The following is a 14712-nucleotide window of genomic DNA, read 5'->3' as shown; positions in this document are numbered from 1 at the left end:
GACGTGGGCCAGGGGCTGTGGGCAGCTCAGGCCGGTCCTGAGCCGGGGCTGGGCCTCTCTGGACCCATCGGGTTTTCTTTTTCTTTTTCTAGCTGTAGTTGGACACGATACCTTCACTTTATTTGGTTTTATGAGGTGCTGAGGATCGAACCCAGGGCCTCACCCATCCTGGGCGAGCTCTACCAGGAGCCCCAGCCCCGCAGCTGGTTTTCTTCTGTGTAAATTGGGAGCAAGGGGGTCCCTCCTTCCTAGGGTCACTGCGAGTGTTCTGTTCTGTGATTCTGGCTGGAAAGTCCCAGACAGACCAGGGGACAAGGAAATGCATGATCCCAGAGAGGCGGGGGGGGGGGGGGGGGGGAAGGGGGGGGGAGCGAGGGGGAGGGGCGGGCTGGAGCCAGCCGTGGCGCTTCTCCTGCTTGGACTCTCTGGAACAGCATGAGACGCGCCATCAATAACCTCAAGCTCAAGGCTCCTCCAGACTGATCTGCTGTCCTTGGCTGTCATTGGCTGGACGCTGCTCCTGGTGTGGGCAGTGGGAACAGCCCGTCCTTGTACCAGGAGAACAGCTCCAGAAAGCCCTCAGCCCAGGGAGCCCCCGGCCTGTGCTACTGGCCCCAGGATGCAGGGGGTGGGGGGGAGTACTGGCCACCGAGGCAGTGCAGGCTGGGCCCCCAGCACACGGCTCGGCCTGGCCCAGCAGGTCTCCTCCCAGGCTGGTCCGCCCTCCCTGGTCCCTTACTGCCAGCAGCTCTGCATGGCCACACCCTCAGCCTGGATCCCCGTCCCCCACCCGCCCTCTGTCCCTCCATCTCATTCCCCAGGTCCCCTCCGCCTAGTGTGTCTGCTTCCCTCTTTGCTGGTTCGTGGTCTGTTTTGCCCCAAGACTCCAAACACAGTTGGGTTTATACCCTGAACCCAGCCTTAAGAACAGAGTGGGCACTGGCTGGCTGGATGGGTGGAGAGATGGACAGATGGACAGGTGAATGGAAGCACATGGCTGAGAGTCAGAGAGGTGCTCTGCCACCTAGGTGATGCTGATTCATGAACTTGAATTCCAGCCTGCTCCTTGCCCCTGTGACCATCCTCTGAACCTCAGCACTACATGTGGGACCATGAGTAACCCTAGGATTTAGGCGATTGACCTTGACAGTGGAGGTGGGAGCTCCTTCTAACCAAAAAGACCTAGGGAAGTCACCGTTCTGAGAATAGCTCCTTCTTCATCCTGGGCATGCCCAGCAGCCTAGAACACTGACTAGAGAGAGTTCAGTGTGAAGCATCGAACAGAGACCCAGGGGAGGAGTAAGTAACTTCAGTGAAACAGTAGATTATCTCACTTATAAGTGATGAAAGTCCAGAGGAAGGAAGCTCAGGGTGAGTTAGGTACCTTCTAGAATTCACCAAAGATCAGATTCTTTCTGTCTTGGCTGCCTCTCCATGCTGAGCACAGAGCTCCTACCTCATAGACCAGGTTGGCTGCTTGTGCTCCAGCCATCAAGTCCTCTTCCCAGTCATTGGGATTTTTTTTTTTTTTCTCCCTATAAGGACACTTCCTAGAAGGCATCACATAGACTTCCACTAGCTGAGCTACGTCTCACTGGCCAGCCCTAGCTCCCACATCCGTGTGCTCAGGAGCTAAAAATGGAAGAGCTCTTTACTAAAGAACGTAGGGAGGGAGGATGGGTGGCGTGGGGCAGCTGGCAGTGCTGCCCGTGAGCTAGGCTGTTTTTCCCTGATTTCATCTGCTGTGTGCCCGGGCCTTGCAAACAGCAGGCAGCAAGCTTGGGAAGGCCCCGCCCCGCGGGCCCTCATTCCAGGGGCGGGGACAGACAGGAACCCTGCCGCACCCACCCAGGCCTGTGGGGACCGCAGGAGAGTGAGGAGGAGAGCAGAGACCAGGGGGACGAAAGGCTACCCCAGCCCAGGAGACTGGAGCCCTCTGAGGAGGGCACATTTGCATGGGGGCTCGAGGCGGGAGGAGCCCAGGTCAGTGCCAAGGCCACACACCGGCAGCCCACCTCTGGGCAAGTCACTGTACCTCTCTGAGCCCCAGTTTCCCACCCACGACGTGTGGACAGCAGCTGCCCCCCCCAGGTTGTGGGGTGGAAGTCCTGCTCACAGAATGGGGTCTCCGTGGAGGAATAAGGTCCGGAGAGCCTGAGGACCCTGCCCGACCCCAGTAGGTCTCAAGTGGAGGAGACCCCCAAGTGTGTCAAGGTTCTGGAACCGTCTGTGGTTGGGACAGCTGGGGAGGGGGCTGCTGCTGGCATCTGTGGGTAGAGACCAGAGATGCTGCTCAGCATCCTGCGGTGCCCAGCACGGCAACCACAGCAGAGAAGCACCCATCCCCAAGGTCAACGGTGCGGGGGGGCAAAGGCAGGACCACCAACCCCAAAGCCCACTCCTCATCTCTCGGCGTAGCTCAGAATCCCCAGGCCAGGCCAGCAGCCCATGCGGAGGATCGAGACGTCTGGTTTTTGACAGACATCCACGATGAGTCACACATTCAGTGAAGTTTCAGAAAAACTAAACTTCTTTGTGCTTATAAAGTGCCAGGCACGTAGTAGCCACCCCCCACACAAAAATCCATTACAAGTTTAAAGTACAGCTATTATTTTTACAGCATTGCTTAGAAATGGCTTGCAATCTCTAATTTGCTAAATTGATGTGTATATTGACTAAATAAATATTCGGCACGAAGCCCAAGTCCCCCTCCACACTTATTAATCCTCAGGAAATGGAAACACAAGACACGAAACGAGCTTTTGCTCAGAGCTGCAGACAGGAATACATTATGTTGTTTTTCAAGCGTTCGGGGACTTGACTCTGCAGCAGAGAACGCCCAATCACCAGCTCCCAAGTTTTCCATGACGCACGCGTCTGCCCGGGAGACGTGCTTGTGTAGCTAAGGTGCTTTCTCAGACTTTAGAGTCTGGGATGAGAAACTTTTACCTCCACAGGGGGGACATCTGGGGTGACTGCTTTGGGGGTGGGGGACTCGGGGGGTTGTTGATGGCACCCATATTGATAAGCGAAATCGGGGCTGCTGGCAGGACCCCCAGGACCCCCGGGGCTGTTCTCTTTCTTCAAGGATTGGTGCTGTAGGGCTCAGCTCTGGGGGACAGGGCAGGCTGCCTGGGCTGGGAGCTGGGTCTTCAAACAACAGCCCCCAGGACGGAGCCCCGTGCCGCGCACAGCTCCTAGGGGTGTGTGCTCTGGGTCTCACCAGGGCTTTGTCCTCTGGGCTCCTGAGGGGCCTGGGGTCTGGCCTGCACCCGGAGGCAGAGGGGGCTCCCGACATGTGGGGACGGGGTGGGGAACAGGTGGTCTCAAGAGACTGCAAAAGCCCCTGACTCTGGGGAGGTTTGCCCAGCGGCCAGCCCAGGGCTGGAAAGAGGCTGGCCTCTGAGCTGGGAAATGGGGAGGCCTCCAGCAGAGGAGAGGCCGGGGCTTGCCTTTGCCCCACTGGAGGGTGGCTCGGGAGGCGGGGACACTGCGCATAGACTTGCCTCTGCCCAAACCAGAAGCTCCCTTAGGAGGCGAGATGCCGTTCACCCCAAGGAGGACATGACTCAGAAGCCTCCAGGCTTAGGCAGGTCTGCTCTCTGCCCCAACCATGGTGCACCCTGGGTAGCTGGTGGCCTTGCTGAGCCTCAGTTTCCTGGAGTGTAAGGTGGAGTGTGTGATGGTCCCTGAGTGACTGCTCCCAGCCCCTAACCCAGAGCAAGCTTGTCACTATGGAAGGAATCAGAGCTCCTCCCACCTGGACACCATCTACCAACAGAAGGGCTGGAGGATGGGGTCCAGGTGGGGGCAACAGCCAGTGCAAGGGTCCTGGGGTACAACCAGACTCCACACCAGTGGGCCAGAATATGGTCGATTAGCAGGTGGGACGTTGGCTCCAGATGAGGGCAGAGAGGCAGCCAGGGTCAGATCCCACAGGGCCCCGTGGCCAGAGGAGGACTGTGGCTTGTACCCCCAGTGGAGTGGCAGCCATGGGAGGTTTTTAGGAGCATAGCTGAGTCTCAGTCCTTGTGCTCCAGAACAAGTTTCAGCCCCGTTCAGGCAGCAGCTCCCAGGAACTCAGCTCCTGAACTCAGCCCCAAAGATGGGCAGCTGTCCAGGTCAGCTCAGGGGGTGAGGGCAAGGCCAGTCCCCTCCAGNGGGGGGGGTGCCTCCGAGCTGGGAGGGCTTCTGAGGCCACCGCTCCCCGCATATCCATCCTGATCACCGACTGGGATCGCTTGGGGCGGAATCTTGAATATTCATCTGATTTACAGCCGCTGCCCACAGCGTTATGAATCCGCCCACCCATACCTGCAGCCGGTCATCAATCTTCCCCCGAGATTGTGCTTCTGCCAGGAACTCATGAATTAAAGAGGCCCCGGCGGCCCCTCGCCTCGCCTCCCTCCCCCGCGGCGCGCCGGGCTGGAGGAGGACCTGACCAGCAGTCAGAACATTGCTGTCGTCTTGCCGCCGCCGCCGCGGCTCGGCGACCTTGGATGACTCCTTCAGACAGTCTGCAGTGAGCCAGAGAAACTCAGGGGGGCTTAGGTCTGCCTCTCCCAGCCTCAGTTTCCCCACCCAGGAGGGTGGGGTGCACTGCCCCCCGCCGTGGGCTTGGGGGGTCTCGGCAGCAGGCTCGCTCTCGCTGCTGCCGGCGTCGCTGGGCTCCGAGGGGCTGGGAGGGAGGGGTGCTGCTCCAGCAAGTGCCCCTCAGATTCTCCCCAGCAGCCTGGGGACGAGGCCAGCCTCCCCGAGGGCTTGCGGGAGAGACCCCATCCCTGGGGAGCCCCATGGAGCGTGGGTCCTGCACAGGGGAAGGGCAGTCGCGATGGGCTGGGGCCGGGGGCATCCCTACAGCGTTTGTCTGACCAACTCCTGGACAGACACCCCGGACAGCAAGCTGCTGCACGAGGCCCGGGGGGCGTCCAGCAATCGGGAGACCCCCAGCCCGGCCAAGGAGCTGGCCCTAGAGAAAGCTCTGGGTTGAGCATCCTGTGCCCCCCCCACCCCAGGCAGGAGGAGAGGGGCGGGCCAGTCCTGGGCCAGTACCAGGACAGGAGCTGCATCTGTGGAAACAGGGCCTCAGTTTCCCTGTGCTCTGCCAGCAGGACACTGGGGCCCGGTGGCCTGGGACAGTCGACTGGGGACCCTGAGAGTGGTCTGCTATGTGCCCCCTCCTCCAACACATGGGAGCTCTCAGGAGGGCCAGCTCCCAGCCCTGTCACCAAGCATCCGTGGGGCGCCGGGCAGCAGAGTGGGATCATGGTACAGACAGCCCGTCCCTCAGGGGCCACTGGGCACTGCTCCTTCGTCCCTTTGGGTCACAAAGACCTCATAACCCCTGTCCCCTGGGCTGGGGCAGTTGGGACATGCTGAGGGGAGCCCCCTCCCCAGGTCCCGGCTCCCAGCAGTCCCTCTGCAAGGCGACTGCCTCCCGGGACCACATTTGCCGCAATGACCAAGAAGCTGCCAGCCTTCGGGGTGCCCTTCCCGGATCTGAGTGACAGCAGATCGATCCTCATCGCCCGGCTCTCCAGCCTCTGCGGTGGGGCTGCAGCAGGGAGCCAGCTCTCAGCCACAGGGCTCCGTGTCCAGCAAACTTTCTGCGAGAACTCTGGGGCACAAAGGAGCAGCTGCCACAGAGCCAACACCTGTTGAGCGCTTGCTGTGTGCTGAGGGCATTCAGGGCACTTGGTGTGTACCCCTTCTTTGAGCCCTCCCTTTGGATCTCTTTTTTATCCCCTTTCACAGAAGAGGAAGCTGAGGCACAGAGAGGTTGAGTGACTCCCTCAAGGTCACACAGCTCAGCAGCAGCTGAGGACCATGCCACACACACTCACCCCATATGCCACTGTAGTCTGTCTTCAGCCATTGCATGCTGATATATTGGGGTTCAAGTTGACACTCTGCTCCTTGCAAGTAACTGTGTGACCTTGTGAGGGTCCTTCGCCATCATGAACCTTGGTTTCCTCCTCTGCAAAAGGAGAACAGTGCACCCTGTCCCCCACTGAGATGCTGACTGGACTGGTGCCTATGGCCTCCAGGCCGGGCCCCTGGGCCTCCACAAGCACTTGAGAGCAGCCCCCTCCTCCTGGGACACAGACTCAGCCTGCAGTAGGCCAGAGCCAGGGCATCGAGGGGCCCAAGCCTCCAGCCCAGCTCTGGGAGGAGAGGGGCCTTGGAAGTAGGTGAAAGTTGACAATCAGGAATGAGCACTTCCCTAAAACGGGTCAGAGGAAAGAGGCCAAAGCTCACGGGCAGCAAGGCCTCTGCTTCTGGGAACAACAGCCGGAGGCTCCTGATCCATGGACTTTCACCCTGGCACGGACTCCGACCACGCTGGCACTGTTTACCCTGTGGGAAGGGAAGGGGCGAGGACATGCAGGTGGGGCTGGGCGGGTGCCCTGGGGCAGAAGTTCAAGTCGGGCAACTGAGAGCCCCAGGATCCTGGAGTCTGACTCTCAGGGCCAACAAGGAGAGGTTGACGGTGACAAGACCCACTGCCCCCTCTCTGCAGACAGGGTTAAAATCCAAGCTCTTGCCCTTGCGAGCAACAAGGCCTCCCTTCCACCTCCTCTGCGGGCTAGGGGTGGTGGCCACACAAGGGACGGCCTTGGGAGCAGCCCTGACAAGGCTCCCAGCAAGCTTGCAGGAAGTATGGCTACTGTCGGTTCAATACGGGGTCACCACTGTCACCGATTAGACGGAGAGAGGGCAGATAGATAGATGGAGGGATGTTGGATGGATGGACGTGTAGGTGAATGGGTGCCCAGATGGAAAGATGGAGGCGGTGTGCTCACCCACGATCCACACTTATCCTCTATCCATCCTCCCTCCCTCCCTCCATCCATCCATCCATCCATCCATCCATCCTCCATCATCCATCCATCCTCCATCATGCATCCTCCATCATCCCTCCATCCATCCTTCCTTCCAAGCATCCAAACACCCCCTGCCCCTCCCCTCCTCCATCCACATGCCCATCTTCCCGCTGTGTGTGTGTGTGTTTGCACACGCGTGGGTGGGGTGTGGCAGGTGGAGCTGTGCCGACAGGTAGATGGATGGGTGAATGCATAAGTAAGTGAGTAGGTGCTGGCTTCGTGCGCGCCTGGATGACGGATGGCCAGATGCTCCGACGGACAGCTAGATGAATGAACAGATGGAGGGAGAGATGAATGGGCAGATGGGTCGCTGAACGGCTGGGACCATGAGCTACATGCTAAATTGCCTCCCTCCCGGAGGTGGCAGATCACGGTTGCTCCATCTCCTGCCTGATGCCCCGGGTGAGCCCACCTCAGGGGGCCACCACTGTGCCCACACAGTCTGCCCATCAGCCCAGGCTCCGCTTTGACCCTGCTCCAAACCCACGGGGCTACAGCCTGACACTTAGGACCTCCTCGAGGCAGGGCTTTGGCCCTTCCGGAAGAGGCCTCAGGGGCTGTGGTTCGCCCTCCCCAGGAAGGGCCCAGCCTCCTGGGACTAGAGGGGCCTGTGCCCCCAGGCTGGGGCCCTCCCCGATGCGCCACCTCCCTGCGGCAGTGCTGACAATTACCTTAATTACCCTTCAGTTAGGGGCTTAATTTATAATGTGGTGGCAAGGAAGTGCTGGAGAGTCTCCCTGGCAACCGAGTTTTCAGACACAAGGTTCTCGGTGTTTTCAAAGCTACTTTTCATCTAATTTCCCCCCTGAAAATTAACTTGGAACTTTTCAGATGCCGGAAATTTTAGCCTAACAGCAGGCAAGCACTTACGTCTGAGACCATCAAAGACCTTGATTTCTCCCCTGCCAGAGAGACGTGGGAAGTTGTTTGGTTTTCTCTGCCCCTTTGTTCCAAAATGGCCATTATGAAATGGCCAAGGCAGTTAGTCAACCTCCGACAAAAGCCTGTCTTCCAAGCTGAGGTCATTCAAGTTCACTGTGGCTGGAGTTTCAGATGTGAGCCCGAGAGGAGACCTGGGACAGCCAGGTGGTCTGAGCCTAGACCCAGTGGCAACGGCAGCCCCACTGCCCCAGCTTGAGAACAGCCCTGACCACCACCCCCAGAGCAGAGGACGCAATCTCGGGCTGCTCTCCATGAGGGCTCACTCCCAGACACCCCAGTGTTACCCAGCTTCTCCACCTCCTGCCTCACAAAAGGTCCAGCTCCGAGGTATGGCCTGCTTGTCCGTAGTCTACCCCTTGGGGCGGGCCACACTACCTTTCTGGTCTCCTGTATCCGTTAGTCCAGCCAAAGCACATACCTGCTCTCCCGACGCCCAACCATCTGTGTTGGTCTCTCCCTTTAGTAACCCCCATCCTCTCAGCCACGCTCCACCCTGACCCACCCTGAGCCCCACTCACACCACAGAATCCACCTGGAATTCCTATGTTTTTCCTTTGGATCATGACTTTGCAGATTCCTTATGGAATCCTCCGGACACTACTCAAATGCTTCCTTTGAGGACCTTTCCTGAGTCTCACAAGGCACCCAGTTGGCATGCTCTGATTTAACAGTTATTTTGTGAACTGAAGGAACATGGGGAAAGTAGGCTGCTTCTCAGTGACAAGATGGGGGGCTGTCCGAGACTGGAGGCAGGGTGTACGCTTGATGGACAGGCGAAGACCAGATGAGGACTGAGTGGAGGCCGCGGGTGAGTGGACCAGTGGAAAGGTGGATGGAGGGCACCTAGAGGCTTAGGTGATGGGAAGATGAAAAATGGATACTTAAATAGAAGGGTGACGTGTTGGGTCTGTGGCTAAAAGGATGGATGGATGAGTGGGTGGCTGGCTGGATAGATGGATGAGTAGGTGCGTGGGTGGGTGGGTGGGTAGATAGATGGATGGATGAGTAGATGGGTAGGTGAGTGGGTGGATGGATGGGTGGATGGATGGATGAGTGGGTGGTGAGTAGGTGAATGTATGGATGGATGAGTGGGTGGGTGGGTGGATGGATGGATGGATGAGTGGATGGCAAGTTGGATAAGTGAGTAGGGGGGTGGGTGGATGGATGGATGGATGGATGGATGGATGAGTGGGTGGGTGAGTGGGTGGCTGGGTGGGTAGATGAAGGGTAGTACCAAAGCACCATCTCTCCAGCTGCCCAGGCAGAACTGTAAACTCGGGGGACAGCACCAGGGGCTGACCTCCAGGCAATTCTGACTGGGGCAGAAAAGTGAACCTGTGGATTCTTGCCCACAGGAAATATTGCTCCTGATATCTTGAGGCTCAAAGTTTTTCAGTGACCCTGGGAAAAGGACAGGGCCTCCTGTGGGACCAATTCATTAGGAAAGACAGTCCTGATCAGCTCATCTAAGCACTTGGGCTGACTCTAAGTACCAGGCAGTAGGACGACATCCAATAACTATTCATTGGAAAGTGATGGATGGATCTTGGAGACCGGCCATCATGGGGAGGCACTGGTCGGCTGGGGACACTGCAGACACTTCGATTCTCAAAGCACGTCCTCACGTCCCCAGCCACAGGGAAGTTGACCCCGCTGTTACCAGAGTGGACCCCCACGGGGTGCAGTGACTGTTCCCCGCTGTTAGAGGGGTCCCAGAGGATGTGTCTCTTCTGCTGGAATTGACACTCAGGAACCCAGGAGAGTCAACCCTTCTGACCCACCTTGGTGCAGGGTGGGACGGACTGAAGTTGCCCAAGCTGACTCAGGGAACTTGGGTGGGACCCCAGATCCTGTGGGTCTGTGTCCACAAAGCCAGGAAGACCCAGTGGCCAGATGCCTGAGCCGGGGTGGGCCAGGCGGTACTGCAGCTCTGTTCTACACCAAGTTAGGAGGACATCGGACCCTGTCCATTTCCAGGATTAGGTTAGGGTTGGGGTTTGAGTTGATTCTCAGATTCCAAAGACCTCTAGAGCCCCAGAGCCCCTGTCCAACCCTCACCGTCTCTTTTGACTTGGAAGAGGTTCCCAGTAGGACATGTGCTTATTACAGTTCCGGGGGTGACTTGCACAGACCGTTGGTCACATACCAGGAGTCAGGCTGGGTCGTCACCCCGGGGGGCTTTGAGACCCCAGCCTCCCTGGTATCCATGTGAAGGACTAGTGCGACTTCCCAGCATGACTCAGCGCTCCCTTTGTGCGGCTCCTATCAGCTTCTCCCTCCGGACTCCCTCCCCAGCAGCAACGCAGACGGGGATGCAGAGGGGAGAAGACAAATGGACCTCTTCCTTATCTACAAAGTGCTTAGCTGACTGCCAGGCACATAATAAGTGCTCAATAAATAACCATTATTAGGGGAAGCTGTGATGGAAGAAATCGGACAGATCAAAATTTAGTTCTGCCACCCAGATTGATTGTGCTTCTGCCCAAGGAGAGAGACAGAAAGTGGATCTCGGCTCCATCTCCTCTCTCCCAGACCGACATGGCAGCAGTGTCCTCCCGTCCCCTTAGCCTGCAGCCTGTTGAAAAAAATAAAAAAGCAAAGCCGATCCGGCATGGTTGGCTGAGCCCTGCCCCCCCGTCTCAGCTCCCCCGACTTCATGTTTAATTTCCCTGGGCTGAGAAGACGCATTCTGGTGATCTGAGTTAATCCAAAATGTACATCTCATCTCCTACCGGCTAATGGCTCCGAGTTCCGCTTTACATAACGGGGGAGCAGCTGCCGCATGAGTCACCGGGGCCCCTGGCTCCCTGGGCTCTGTCCTTCATGGTGATGAAGCCCTTGCCTCGCTTCAGAGGGACCCGCGACCTCCACGCCCACCCAGGCCGGCCCCGAGTTCACCTCTGAGGGCAGTGTTCTATTAACCAGCGGGACGTGGGGCAGGGGTTTGTGCCAACTCTTGGGGGCTGTGCTCAGCCTGGGAGGCTCCAACCAGACCAGACCAGTGCCCTGCAGCCAGTTCTGGGCGGCCCAGGCCCGCTCAACTAGACCCAGAACTTCAGCCTTGGCAGGGGACTTCCGGCAACCCAGGCTGGACGCCACTGGGTTCAGGGAGCCGCCTTCCTGCAGCCCAGGCAGGCTGCCCCGCACACGGGGGCCCTGGCAACAGGCAGCCAAGGTCTTCCTGATGGGGAAGGGGGCAGAACAGGCCCCCTTCTGCCTCCCTACGAGATGCTGAGGGCTTTTCTTAAAGCTAGTCCCGTGTCCTGTGGCGGGAGTCAACTGTCACTCAAGCCCCTGAAGACAGAGGGGCAGCAGGCTGGGGCCCATGTGTCCTCTGCAGGCTGTGGGCCAGGGTGGAAGGTCGGGGGCACATAGAGTGTGCCCATGAGGGTGTTGCCCCCCATGTCCTTGGCCTGGGACTGAAAGATCTCGCCTGTACCTGGGGAGCAGATGGTGTCATAAAAGGGGTGAGTGGGGGCAGAGGTGGGGTTTTAGGAGGGGTGCTAAGTGCCATGGGATTTCAGGGTGCAAAGTGCCTTGGCTGTCACGTCTCCATGAAGTCAGGCTCTGCCTGGTCTCTTACGAGGGCTCACTCACCTCCAGTTCCTCTTCTTCCTCTTTATTTTATTCTGACAGTGCTGAGGATGGAACCCAGAGCTTCTCCCATAATAGGTAACCACTCCCCACTGAGCTATACTCCCGCCCCCGAATCCTAGACCTAAGAGCCCCACCAAAAAGCCAAGTGACTCTCCCCTTCTTGGAAGGAAAGACTTCCAAGAAGCAGGACAGAGCACTTGTGCAGCCAGGGAAGCTGAGGCTCAGGGACAGACAAGGCACCCAGAGCACTTTAGGAGTCTCAGGCTGCAGTGAGTTCTTCCATCACTGGACTCTGCTACCAGGGACGGGGAGGAGGAAATGGGACCCTCGTGCCACTGATGGACCCCGAGTCCAGGACCCTGCCCTGTGCCTAGACCTTTCCTACTGCTGTGATGTGCGCCAGACCCTCCCCTCTGATGCCCGTGCCAACCTAGGTGGGCTTCCTGGTGGCTGGCGGGGCTGGGTAAGCTTCCTGATCTCCTGACCCCAGAGTTCTTCCCTCTGCCGAGCACCCATCTGGGGTCACAGCCACGGCTCAAGATCAATGCCATCAGGATGGAGATGGAGGCTCCTGAGGGTCCCAGCTCTGCCACCTGCTGGTCAAGTGGCTTTTGCAGCCTCCGTCTCCTACAGCCTCAGTTTCCCCTCTGGTCATCGATGAGGTGACGTGTGCAGTGCTCGGGGTCCAGGAGGCTCCCTGGCCTGGCAGTAAAGTGGCGGTGGACCTGAATGAGGAAGTCCTTGCCCCTCGGTTCTCTGCTGCGCTTGCTTCTTCCTTCCTCCCCCCCTCCTTCATATGGCACGTGCCGGCCTCAGCACGGCCCTGGAAGGACACTGGTTTCTGATAAGTGAACTTTTGTTGTTGTTGTATTTTTTTTCCTCTTTTTTTTTTTTTTAGCAATTTTATGGAGCAATAATTCACATTCCATAAAACTTACCCATTTAAAATGCATAATTCAATGGCTTTTAATAAATTCACAGGATTGTGGAAACTTTACTATGATCTAACTTTAGGGCATTCCCATCACTCCCAAATAAACCCTATCCCCGTTAGCATCTCTTTCTCCCTCTCAGTTTCTCCCCAGCCCCTGGCAATCTCTGACCTGCCTTCGGTCCCAGCTGGGGACATTTCCCATGAACAGGGCACATGGCACCTGTGTCCTCTGTGGCCAGCTTCTTCACTTAGGATTGTACTTGGGAGGCTATGTTGGTGGGGGTGCTGGGTGTTGGTTTTTTTAAAGCAAATGTCTAAATAAATAGATAAAAACAGGCGTCTCTCAGCCTACCCCTCCTCTCCCCCTCACATGGGTTCATCACCTGCTCAAGTGGCCCCTGTCTGTGGAAGGTGGGATGTGCATGGGACATTTGGAAACCGTGCTAAATCCTGCCTGAGGGTCTGGATGCCCCCCACACCCGCCACTGGTCCTCTGAGTAGGTGACCTCTTCTGCTCCCTCCACACTTCAACACCCCTTGCTTTTTCCTTCGCCCTCCCTGTCTGTTCTCAAAGTTGCTGTTGCTCCGTGGAAAGACAGGCCCCAGCGCAGCCTGTGAAGAGCAGCCTGTCCCTCCAGTCAGGAAGCTCGGAGGGACAGCTGTGGGCTCAGTTCTTCTCCCCCATCGTTTTGTCCGGAAGCAGCACCTACAACGAGTTTAATTATGCAATTAAAGTCATTTTCCTGGGCTGAACAAATATTTACAGCATATTTTGCTGTAAATTGCCTCGCCTGGAGAAGAGTCCCGCCATTCCGCCTGGCAAAGGCGCACGCATCTGCATATCCCATTACCCAGGGGCTCCCAGCCCAGACGGTCTGCGGCGGGGGCCGCGCACCCCCAGGAAGCAGCCTCAACCCACAGACGCTGGCAGGTGTCAGCGAGGCAAATGTGTTCCTGGCCCCACTCCGGTGCTACTGTGGACCGAATGACGTCCGCCACTCCTCTGCGGCGGCCCTAAGTCCCAGCTCTGAGCCTCAGAGAAACCTCTGAGCTTTGTCCTGCTGCGGAGAGGCCCAGATGGCCGAGAGAACATGGCGTGCGGCGAGGGCTCTGTAATCATCAGCCCTGCATGAGCTGTGCGCTGGCGGCTCTTCCTGTAATCCAGGTGACGGTCCTAGAGGGGCCTTAACAAGAGCCTCTCCCCAGGTCCCCGCTCTGCTGAGCTCCTGTGCCAACATGAGCAGGAAAAAAACCCAGGACCGTGGCAAAATCACCTGCTGCGCTTTGCTCCACTTGAGAACAAGTTTCTGTCCCAAGCCCCCCATGCTCCCCATGGACAAGACCTGATGGCTGTCCAGGGAGGTTGAGCCAGGGTCTTCTCAGTGTAGGGGACGCCCCTGGCCCTGCCAAGCTGCCTGGTTTGCCGCAGAGTCCTGGGGGGCACTTGTAGGGCACAGGGGAGGGCTGCTGGGGCCACCTAGGGACGACTCCCGAGCAGGGTGGGAGCCCCTCAGCCGTGTGGGGAGTCTGGGGGCCTCAGGGAGGAGGGTTCATCAGGGCAGCAGATCTTCACCAGCTGGTGGGGGGGGGTCTTCCAGCTTCTTAACCTGTGGCCCTGCCATACCGGATGCCAGCCTTGGAGGGAGTGAGGCACGGTGGTCTCTCCACCTTGCTCTTGGTGGCCATTCCCCTGGCCCTCCTGCCAGGCCTGTTTAGGTCATCTCACGCCCACCCCTGCTCTCTTCTCCAGCCACCGGGCACTGATGGGCCCCTGGGGGGAGGGTTCCTGCGTTCAATACCTGCACTCGTGGTGACACCAGGGGTCTTGCTGACACCCCCAGGCCAGAGGCCAGCTGCCTGGACTCCCCAAAACCATTGTGGTTACCGTCCCGTGCTGTCTTCTTTCAGCGCTCGCCTGGACAGACACGCAGAACCCCACCGTGCGCTCATCGTCTACCCGCACACAGGACGGAGTGGCAAATATTCCATGCCAATAAAAGATCTTCTGCTGAGTCATTTTACATGGCTGCCCAGTTCTCTATCCTGGAGGAACTACGATTTCTCTAGGTCTCTGTCGTTGAGCACTGAGTTGGCTCCTATATGGGGCCATGAGGAAGAGCATTCTTGGTAACAAGAATTCTTACGGTGATGTCTTTGTGCCCAGCCTTGATTTTGCCCTAAGGACACAAAAGGCAGAATAACTAGACCTGAACTCGGGACCTTTGGCTGAAGTCTTTGGGGGGGGGGGGGGGANCCTTCCCTGCTCCTTCCCGCAGCTGCTGCGTGGCCTGTCGGGGAGCCGCCTCGCACCTCCATGCCAGCTGCATCCTCCACGTGGGGCGATGAGGTCCGAAA

The 14712-nt window shown here is 58.1% G+C and overlaps 1 long non-coding RNA gene across 1 annotated transcript; it reads right to left on the bottom strand.

The window, feature by feature from the left end:
- Positions 1-10244: 10244 nt before the first annotated feature.
- Positions 10245-14584, bottom strand: LOC125618976. The gene is made up of 2 exons (XR_007350390.1): positions 10559-14584; positions 10245-10401 (listed from the first exon to the last, which is right to left on the bottom strand). It is a non-coding gene; the product is annotated as an uncharacterized LOC125618976 (long non-coding RNA).
- Positions 14585-14712: the final 128 nt, after the last annotated feature.

This window comes from Marmota marmota, unplaced genomic scaffold, assembly GCF_001458135.2.
Source record: "Marmota marmota marmota unplaced genomic scaffold, marMar, whole genome shotgun sequence".
NCBI classification, from domain to species: domain Eukaryota; kingdom Metazoa; phylum Chordata; class Mammalia; order Rodentia; family Sciuridae; genus Marmota; species Marmota marmota.
The sequence above is the reverse complement of the archived record's forward strand: the minus strand, read 5'-3'. Positions and strand labels throughout refer to the sequence as shown.